Source organism: Parasteatoda tepidariorum, chromosome 1, assembly GCF_982258835.1.
Source record: "Parasteatoda tepidariorum strain Cologne lab strain chromosome 1, Ptep-v5.0, whole genome shotgun sequence".
In the NCBI taxonomy this organism is placed as follows: domain Eukaryota; kingdom Metazoa; phylum Arthropoda; class Arachnida; order Araneae; family Theridiidae; genus Parasteatoda; species Parasteatoda tepidariorum.
Window position 1 is genome coordinate 134,677,511 of NC_141755.1, and position 11,228 is coordinate 134,688,738.

General features: G+C 27.9%; 1 long non-coding RNA gene across 1 annotated transcript; it reads left to right on the forward strand.

The window, feature by feature from the left end:
- Positions 1-292: 292 nt before the first annotated feature.
- On the forward strand, positions 293-10,608 carry LOC147817016 (uncharacterized). Its single transcript, XR_015429900.1, has 5 exons — positions 293-597; positions 5,513-5,568; positions 9,257-9,305; positions 9,450-9,591; positions 10,470-10,608. It is a non-coding gene; the product is annotated as an uncharacterized LOC147817016 (long non-coding RNA).
- The last annotated feature ends 620 nt before the right edge of the window (positions 10,609-11,228 follow it).

An 11,228-nucleotide genomic window follows, 5' to 3' on the forward strand; every position in this document is an offset into this window, starting at 1 on the left:
TCTGGACAGACCCCTGATTATGCAGAAGCGTGCTTTTTACTTTGTTCTATTCAACGATTTCATAATTCATTCTACCACACTCCGTTTCGGCGTACCGTCTGTCCGTAACGTGTGATAGTGCCAATCATTTTACGTGTTTTACATTATTTTATCGTGATCGTGTGAAGTCTTTGCAAAGTTCTTAAAAGGTGCTTATTTTTTGCTGAAAGATTTGGCTACGCATCCTGTTAAAAAGTATCATAAATTGGTGAAATAAAGAAATTTTAAAAGCTTGGAAATATGCGTACCTTATAATAGCATGACAATATTTTTCAAAATAATAGAACTTTTTTTAATTAAATATGTTTTTGCTCATTAATTAAAATTTTTAACATCAGTGTCAGGTCAGCTAAAGTATTGCACTAAGTATAGAAGTTTTGACATTAACGATTTACCTAAGTGTTTTTAATTTTGTGTTAAAAAGCAACTTGTTTTGTGTACTTATATTGAAACTTATGTCTTTTAGTAAGTGGAACCTTGAGTAACACATTAAAGTACTGAGTTGAAGATTATGATCTAAACAGTGGGGAACCAGATGATGAAGAAGATGAATATGCAGTGAGTATTCTTACTTATCTTGGTCAAGGAATGGCTCAAAGAATTCTATTACAATTTTGTGTATTCCTTTTTGCTGCAATGATGGTGTGTGTATGAATTTTTTATCGGAGTGTCTGAACTAACAATATATATATCTATGCACATAAGTTAAAAATGTAGTGGAAATATGTAAAATATTAAAGATTAATGAAAAGAGAGGAAAAAATATTAGAATAAATTTAAAAACAATTTTTTTAAATCTAAATTCTAAAGGAATGAATTGGTTAAGAGCCTTTTAATATTGGATGAGCATTTTGATTCTGAATTTTACGCCTGATTAATTCGAAGGATTATGAAACAAACATAGTAAAAAAATTTTGAACAATCGCAAATATGAGAATTAATTTTCAAGAAATTAATAATTTTAACTTTAAGCAATTTAAATAATTAAAATAACAGCATACCAAAAAGTGCTTTAGTAATATATTAAAATTTTGAATTAAATAAGTATATTTAAATTTTGAAATGTAATAAACTTTAAAAAATAAATTACATTGAATTGGGAGAACACCTTTACAATGAGTGTACTACAAAAAATTCTTTAAATCAAATAATCCCCACCCCCCAGATTCAAGTGTAGAAGGAAAAAAAAATTCTTTCAAACTTTAGTATTTTTCGAAATCTAATAAATTAAAAATGCTTTTTCGCTCATATTTGTGAAAGGCACCAGGCTTAAATTTGCAACCAATCACTTAAATGGTTGTCCTATGTTTTTTTAATTTGTTTTTCCTTCTCTGCTAGAACTTAATGTTATTATAAATCTATACTCTGGATTGTGATATTTTTAAGGATAGTTTTAAGTGTTAATGAAGTTTTTATTGTTTGTAGATTATTATATTTAAATTATAAATTTTTAAATTATAATTTTCCATTAACTGTACAAAAAATAATTTACTGGTAATAAGCATATTTCAATTTTACCCATTTAATTTTATGTTTATTTAAATACAAGTGGTTTTAAAACACATTAAATATATATTTAGTGTATAATAATTAAGTGTTTGTTCTGAGTCATTTTTTAAGAAATTTTTTTCATTAAAATAATCTGATCTAAACTACTTTACATTTCACCAGATATGTAATTGACAGTCTTTAAAATCCAGTAAAATGTTGAGCTACGGTTCAATGTCCTTGTATTTGGTGTCATTTTGAAGGAAATTTGTTGTAATTTATGAATTCAAAAGTTATTTTTTGGATTTATGCATGATTATAGTAAAATCTATCATAAATGGAGAGCATTCATGATTTCGACTTATTCTATAAAAAAAAAATGTCCATTTTAAAGAAGAACAAGTTATTAAAAATATTACGATTCTACACATAGTTTGATTTATATTGTAAAATTGTTCCTGATGTGCTAATTATGAAGTGATTTCTGTCAAAAAAAAGTTTCTTGTTTTTCAAGTCAAAAATTATCTGAAGTATTTATTTGCCCCCTTTGTTATAATTTTTCTTTTAAGTTTATTTCATTCATTACTACCTTTACCTTTAACTTAACCTTTTAACTTAATAATTGGTTTTTACAGTAAAATCTATCAGTACAATCATGTTATGTTATATTTTAGAAGAGAAAAAAGTCTAACAATTTTAAAATTTCTCATATAACAGAGAGGACAAAACTAAATGTCCCCTCAGTTACACAAAATTGAGAGGTTGGCCATTAAAAATTGACTCTAGGAATATAAACAAGTGCTAATACATCATGAGTCAACTAGTTTAAACCAGTTCTTTCACTATTAATGCACACTTTTTATACAAAACTGTGCCATTTTTTTTGATAGTGTGTTTAGTTTATAGTTAAAAGTTTTTTAAGTGAGTTATCAATATGGGAAAACAGCTGCAGAAGGAATGAGAGAATATAGAACTAGAATGTTCCAAAGAAAAAAAAAAGATATTTGTAAGAAGAAAGATAAAGAATATAAAACGAGAATTTATGATAACAAAAGTATTCTGACTGAAAAATAGATAAATTGAAAGAAAAAAAAAAGACATTAGCTTTTTTTATCAAAAACTCCGATTCTCTAAAAGTTTCAGTTTTTTTTTTATAAATATTCCGCATTTTCTGAAAATTCAGTCATTGAAATAAAATAATTATATTTATTTCCGATTTTCAAAGATAAATAGAAAATTCAAGCTACGTCGTAGCTGCTAACCCTTCCGCATTTTACTTCAACTATTTTCTCCGCTTTTAACGCGCAGAAAATTAGATTTTCCGTATTTATGCCCGCCGGCCAGACAGCTCGTGTTTTCGTAATTCAGACGTCGCTCTTTCCTGTTTGCTGGCGGGAAAGCAAGCGAAATAATAAAAAAATAGCTGTGGATTTGCGGTGAAAATATTTATTTGTTCATTCAATTAATCTAATTTTTATTTATTACGGCTGAGCAAAAACAATACAAACAAACCTTTTTGAAATCCCAAATCCAGAATCTGCCAATATCTCGATTCTTATTTACGCGATTTTAGTATCGAACATCGATTTTCGCATTTACTTGATTTAAAAGTTGCGCATTGCGATTCTTATTTACAAGATTTAAAAATCCAATATCGCAATTAGTATTTTAGCTTTTTTAAAACCCTGTGTAGCGATTCGTATTCACGCGAGTTTAAAATCCAATATCGTGATTCGTTTATGCGGTTGTAATATCAAGCATCGATTTTCGTATTTAAACGTGATTATTATACATCATGATTCGTATTTACGCAATCTAAGAAATAACCAACCTAATTTGTATTTTCAATTTTCTTTAAAAATTCGATATAGAGTTTCACGTGATTTAAAAGCCACATATCGGAATTCATATTCTCTCAAACATGCATGTGATTCATATTCATACAATTTTAAAATTAATCATCTTGATTTATAATCACATGGTTTAAAAATCGCTCTTTTTTTTTTACAAATTTTTGAAAATCGTAGCTTCTACTAAATATATATACATTCTTGGATTTCCTCTTTTTCACTTTCTGACTACTCTCATCCCTGCTTTGAGGAGAATCTTAATCTCTAAAGATTGGTGGCAAGGTTCGAACCTTTTTCCTACGCTATCAAATAGCTACATTACTTTTTTTTTTTGTGTGTCGCTTCCCTTACGAAAATTTTGGATGAACTATTAGCAATAATTTGCAACAAAACGTTCTGCAGCAAAATTCAAACTTGGGGTTTCGATCACAATTTTAACCAAAAGTAAATTTTGCTTAAACTTTTTAAAATTTTTTTGCTGAGCGAAATAGGACAAATTTAGTAAAAAATTGTTACCAGCCAGTGACAGTTTTTATAGGGGCCACTTTTTCAAAAATTGGAAATTTAAAACTGTTAAAATAGCTATCTACATTAGTTATGTAAAACATTTTTCAAAATATTATATGCACTGCACGATTCATTTCTAAAATGCTTAAAAAAAGTTCTATACCTTTTTAATTAATTTTGTTAAAAATTTAAGCATAGTATAAATAACGTTTTCATCTCATAAAATTTAGGGCTTAATCTTTTTAATCCAGTAATGCTAGATACAGTTTGTGTTAGTTTAGAATCGTAAAGTTTATTAGACGCTAAACAAAACTGATATTATTGGGATTAATTTAGCGCAATATGTTTCATTACATGACTTTTTTACCATCCATAAATTAAAATTTGATGAATTTAACGAAATTCAATTCCCCTAAAATGCTGATCTAGTGTAAAATAAAATTGTTCAGAGTTTCATTATTCAAAAGAGAAAAAAATATTAAAAATGATTAAAAAAAATTAGTGAAAAATACAAAACGAAAAAAAATAATTCTTTATTCTTAAAACAAAACTTAAAAGTCGAAAATTTTCGAAAAAACGAAGAAAGATGGAGTCTGTAATAAAAACAACAAGAAAAAACAATTATAAATGCGCCTGAATAAAATCGCCGTCAAAAACAATAATTTAGAATTTAATTTTAATAAAAAAATCGCTTTTTTTAATTCTTAAACGAAACCTTCATCACTGTAAATCTTGGCTTTTAGATTAAAAAAAAATTTTTTCGTCAATGAAATCTTATTTGGTAATTTTGTAACATCCAGGAATGAAATAATTCTTCGGAGACCAGGATAGCCTGCTTGGTAGAGCTTTGGGAGCATGTTTAAGTGGCCGCGAGTTTGATCCTCGCCAGCCGAAGACTCCCCGTTTAGTAAATGGTGACTCGTGCACGTTATCTCGGTTCGGTCACAAAATTCTCCATAACAAATCAAACGGATGTTATTCCATAACAAATCAAACTTCTGGGGGAAATGAATTGCAGCTAGATTGTTCTCTTGTTCAGGTCAAAGTTATGATCTGTGGATGAATGAATGAATGAGTTCACCCTTTAAACGGGCTGCGACGCGTGTGTGTCTGAAATAGAATTCTTGGCCATAGAAGGCGCCTCTGAAAAACAAGAAACACACCCTCTGCTTTAAAATTCGCTTGGTTTCACCCAGCAGGCTTGCTGGTATGGGCAAGTGGAATTAGAAACAACAACAATGCGGGCAATGAAATTTTCCGTGAAAATAGTATCGTTCTTGCGTAATAAATGAAGTCGAAATCAATGATTTTGGAGCACATGGTGCAAATTTGGCTGGAAAACGTTGCGTCAGGTGGCGAGTGGCAGCAATTGTTTAATATCCATATATTTAGTCTCCATGCAGCCGGTGTCCAGTATTAATTAATACCTATACTTAGGAGGGCCAACTTTAGAAAGAATAGGGTATTGTAATAATATTGTAAGAATAGTGTAATACAGTGTAGTAATAAAATGTTTCTTCGAACAAAGAAATAATAGTGTTCACATATTCATATGCGTCGTAAATGTATTATTATTTTAAAAGTCTGATATTTTATGCATATCTTATTTATTATTTTGAATTTTATAGGCCAGGATGTTGTCTCTATGAAGGCGAATAGTATTGTGTGATTCATCATAGCTCTGGTAAGAATTGTATTCTGGTGCTTCAATAAATTTTTAGGCCGTTCAATAAATATACGAAGAGCACCTAAAGTCTGAAAGTTATTTGGGATTTGCTCATTCTTTCGGGCAAAGTGGGTGGGAGGTTATGAACGATGTCTGATTAAAAGAAATGGAAAAAAATTCATACTCAAACTTACTAATATATCATAATTAACTAATGTTTTGAATACTTCAAACGCATTTTGTATACAAATAACGTGTAACTTTGGTTCAAAGTTACAAATAAGCCCCCTGATAGTTTGGTTTCTGATACAATCCCTAGATATAATCATTGTTGACATGATGAGTGATGGAGAGACTGTCTATGACTTGCTGATGCGACATGATCTTCTGGACTTGGTCTAGGGCTCTAGACCAACAGCAACAACATCAAAAGAGATTTTTGAGCTATTCAAAAAGGGCTTTGTGATTTGTTTATTTTTTTCTGACAGTGGGAAGAGAAAGGTTAAAAGCAGTACAAAAAACTTAAATTTCCTCTACTTTTTGTTGGAATCAGAGTAATTACAATGGGCTTACAAAGTAGAATTCTGACTTGTGATTTCTGAGTAATAATTTGCATATACATTTTAGGTATAGCTTTTTTTGAATTGGTGGGAAAATTAACGCAAATTTTTATTAAGCTACCTGCGCTAAATATTTTCTGAACAAAATGTAACGTCTGTAGACTAATTTCTAATTTGTAGTTTTCAGCATGTGCTAAAGAGAGTTTAAATAAACTCCGTGAACTTGAGACACAAAGAAAAATTCTAAACAGTCCTTGTCTATATCTATTCAAATGCCGTGGCAAAACAAAATGAGCAAAATTTGAAAGATTAAAATTCTGACCGTAAAATTTTATCACATTAACTTGAAATTAAGATTTCCTACTGTGCACTATCATTAGGAGGAAGCATTACACTCTTCTCAGTCAAAGATTGTTGTTTAATCTTCCTTGGTTAACTTGATAACAAATTTATTTATTTATTTTGCACTCTATCTATTGTGTGACTTTGAGGAGAACTCCTCCAGACTAAAAGCCTGCGGTTGTCTGCTTCTATTGTAAGCAAGCAAGAGCACATTTTTAATGGGGGTGTTAATTAATTTTGTACTGGAAAAACCTGGGAAAGTCAATGAAATTTGGATAAAAACCTGGAAAAATCAAGGAATTTTAAAGAAAAGTTGGAATTTTTTTCTTAATTTGAATTACTTTACCATCTGTTATATCCACTTTATTTAGACTGAAATTTATTGTCAAACAGTTGAAATATCATCAACTTACTAATACATTGCTTTCATTAAAATTCTTTCCATTATTACCCTGCTAAACTATAATACTATATGAAACTTTCCCATATTGCTAAATAATTGGCGAAATCTTTGACCTCTTATTATAGGACTAAGCAGTTTAGGAATTGTAATAGAGGTAGAAGAAGGGTTTAGGATATTTGTGCTCCGTAGGAACAATTCATTTACTGTTCAAGTTTGTTCCAATGCTTTGGGGATATTTTTTTCTTTTAGCAAAATGTTTTAGTGTTTTTAACTTTCGAAAAAGTAATTGGTTATGATTTAATAATAGATTTTATTTTCTGAAAGCTTTTGCCTTCTCATCCAATGAATTATTTTTTCTCGGTAAAGCCAACCAATCACTATTTTCTTGAATCGAATAGCAAAATTATTACAATTGTTGCATTGATGCTAATTTTCTGAATTTTCTTTTAACCTTTCGTAGCATGTTTTATTGAAAAGAAAAAGATTCCTTTATGAACCAACTAGATGTTAACATTAAATGTTTCTTTTGGTAAATATTTGATTTTTGTTTAAAAATTCGAACTGTGTACTAATCACAATGTTGAAAGTTGGTATATGTAGCTTACATTCCAGGGATATTTCCTAAACTGTTTCGCCTTTTACCTTAAAAAGCTGGCAAAAACCAAGGAATGTATGAAAAACATGCTTAATGATGTATAAACTTAGAATAGAAATTTTTATTAATTATATTTGTTTATTCGAAAGAAGGAAAACGAAACCTGGTATTTTTGTTTTGCACTGTACAGGTTTCAAGTTGGGCAACCAGATGACCAAAAGTTTAAACCTCATATTAAGTGAATAAGGTATCATTTCCAAGTTGAAAAATTGAAGATTTAGAAATAATGAGTTATACATTAATATCAGTTTTCATTAAGTTTCAGACTATTAAATGAGGGGCAATATCATTTAAAATTTTTAACTGTGGTAAGTGAATCTCTAACAAAGTACAGTTTTTTTTTAAAAAAATTCTCACTAATAATAGAAAATGGAAGAAATAATTATTAAAGTGAAATGTAACAAAACAGGTTATTAACAGGCACAAATGTGTAGAAACATTTCACACTTTGATTTACAAAAAAAAAAAAATTCTCATGCACTTATTATATTTTACGTGCTGTTACCAGGATGCATTATTTAATCATGCTGCGCAACTAAGATTTAACAAAATTATATTATTACTCTGTTTAAAGCAAGAGTTTGATAATAATGAGTATTTTTATTGCAAATTAATAATTAATTGTTTTTACCTCAGACACCACTGCTTTTCTTTTAATTACATTTGTTTTTATTTATTTCCCCTTCTTATTTTTCTTTTTCTTCATGAAATGAAATATGAATAGAAACCATCTAAATATTCCTTTTAGGTTAATTTACAATAATGTATTTCACCTCAGTAACCTAATAAAATTTGTTTAACTATGCTGTGCTTTAAGTTATAATATAAATAACTTAAAATTGATCAAGAAGTTTTTACATATATTTTTTATTTTAATTTAATTTGTTTCCTTCTTCGAGGTAAACAACTCAGTTTTTATTTTTTGAGAAACAATTTCAATTTATTTAGAACATTTTAAATCAATCATTTTACTTAGAGCTTGAAAAATGTATCTATTTAAAGAAAAAAAAATCAGCGACAGTTTTTTAATTCCAGGATCTTTAAAATTAATAAATTTCAGGAAATATTGCGTAAATACGAGTTTTATTTATATTGTTGTTAATACACCTTGCACAATTAAAATTAGTGATTTTTCAACTAACTTTTACAAGATGGAAAATTGTATAATACACATTGATCCATCCATTCCAACAGGAAATAGAAGGCAATTTAAATTTTATTTTGGGTCACTGTATTTGCTATTTGGTACATTTTGTGCATAAACTTCAAAACTAACACTATAACACTTTTTTTATCCGCTGAAAGTAATATATTTTACAGGCTAAACATATTATTTTCTTCGCATCTATTCAAGATGTTATATTAAAGAAATAACATTTAAATAAAATACTGTATAATATTGACACTTTTCTTGTACCCACCTGCACTTTATGAGAAGAGAAAACACGATGACCTGGAAGTTTTAAGATTCTTACTGGAAAACCTGGAAAAATCAGGGTAATTTGAAACCTGATTTGAGTGGCCACCTTGTTTTTAGCTCATTATCAAGAAGTTCAAGTTCTGTTTTTACTTATTTCAAAATAATTTAACAAAAAAACTTTATTTATACTTTTAAATATATTTCGACACATTTTATTATTTGCACTATATACCATAAACTGAATTGGTATTTTTAAAACATATTATTTTTTAAAAAAACACAGTTCTATCCTATTTTTTGAACTGTATGTTTTTTTTCCTTAACAGAATGATGCCATGAAAAAAACAGAAAGAGGAACAAGAAATGGAATTAGAGGTTTGTTGTGAAAAATTTTAATTGATTTTGTCAAATATTTAGTCTTTTAATTTGTTAAGATTAATTAAATGATATTATTTCAATATATTGATAGTAAATTTAGAGTGTGCTTTAGTTTGAGCAATTAAATTTATGCTTATTTAGATACAAGAAAAGGAACTGAATGAAAAGCATGTGGAATTGAATGAGTTAAGGAAAGAAGAGTCCCAAATGGAAAGCAAACTCAATTCAAGCAAAACTCAATTTGATTTCTTCTTTACAAAGTAGCACCCTTTAGATAAGCCAAGTAAATAATTTTATATTACTTAATATTGTTTATTAAATTTTAGCTTATTTTTAAAAACACTTGTAATTATAAAAGACAAATAATCCACCTTAATGTGATAACAGTAGTAAATTAAAAACAATGCATTAAAACACAAATGCGTCATTCTCGCTTAATCGAACACATATATTTTCTCCATTTCATTTTGCTTATTTGGTTCGAAGATTGAGTTTGAAGCATTAAAATTTATCCACTGTAAAAAACTCAATAAATCTTTTTTACTTGTCTCTACTTATTTGTTATTTATTTATTTACTTTTTAAATAAATTTAAAGCTCATTTTATAGTTTGCTTTTTGTGGAGGAAAAAAAACGATATAAACACAGCCTTATTTATCGTTTTTCTATTTAATTTTTTTTTTCAGAATAAATGTCAAGCTTATGTAATCATGTTAATTTTTCGTGTATTTGCTAAAGTGATTATTCGCGAAAATTGTACTTATCATATTCCTATGTTATGCTTTTCAATTATTTCCTCTGCTGCATTATTATGTTTTTGTAAATTGAGCTATGAGCTACTTGTTAAAAAAACTTGGCAGCTTAAAATATTAACAACTTAATTCGTCTTAGTAGATTTTCTGTTGAAAACAATTAAAGTTGCCTTGTTTGTGTATTTTTGTCCAGATCAAAATTAAAATTGATCAAATACAAGACCAAATACAATACGGCACAGGTTAATGGGTGAAGCTATCAAGGATATGGATAAGTAATTTAATTTTTGTCTGTCTGTTAAAGTGATAATTCACTCAACTACTTAATGGCGAACTTGATATCTTAAAATACTTAATTTTTTGTTGAAGACAATTACTTAACTTTCCGTGTTTATTTTCTTTTCTTCTAGATCAAAATTGACCAAATACAAGAGCAACATGAGTGAAGCTGTCAAGGATATGGATAATGCGGTTTCATTTGGTGGTTTCCGAAATGTATCAGACTTTGAATGGCTTTTCTACACCTAATGATGACATAACCTATATTTTATCAACTGTAAGTATGTATTTAGTTTTGATTGGATTATTAATCACTTAGAAACATTTATTGTGTTTATCTTTTATTCACATCATAAAGATCCATGTAAGTTTTAATTATCGTAATTTATTTACATATATAAAAATAAATTCTAATTTCAACTAATTTCATATATTAAATACAATGCTTACACTTCTGTTCTAATTTTAAACTATAAAATTTTTAAAAATAATTATCAAACATCTAAGTGTTAAAGGCAATCCCTTTTTTTTTTACAAGATAGCAAATTTCTGGTATATTGGGAGTATACGTCGTTTACGGAAGAAGATATCTAAGATAAAAGCTTTTAAAATTTAAAATACATTAAGAAAAAATCCAGTCTTCAAAATTTTCCATTCAAACCATTACAGAGTGAGTGGGACTTGCTAACTTATTGATTTCAATACATATGTCCTTGAATCTTAAAAGTTCTAGATTTATGGTATATTTTAAAAAAGATTCTCATTATGTTTTATTTTTTGAAATACTCATGAAAAAAAAAATTTGATTTCTTATGTTTTTCATGTTTTTTTCTAGTCATAAGAATTGTTTTTCAGAAGAAAACCTTAATATGTGAGAAAAAAAATACTCT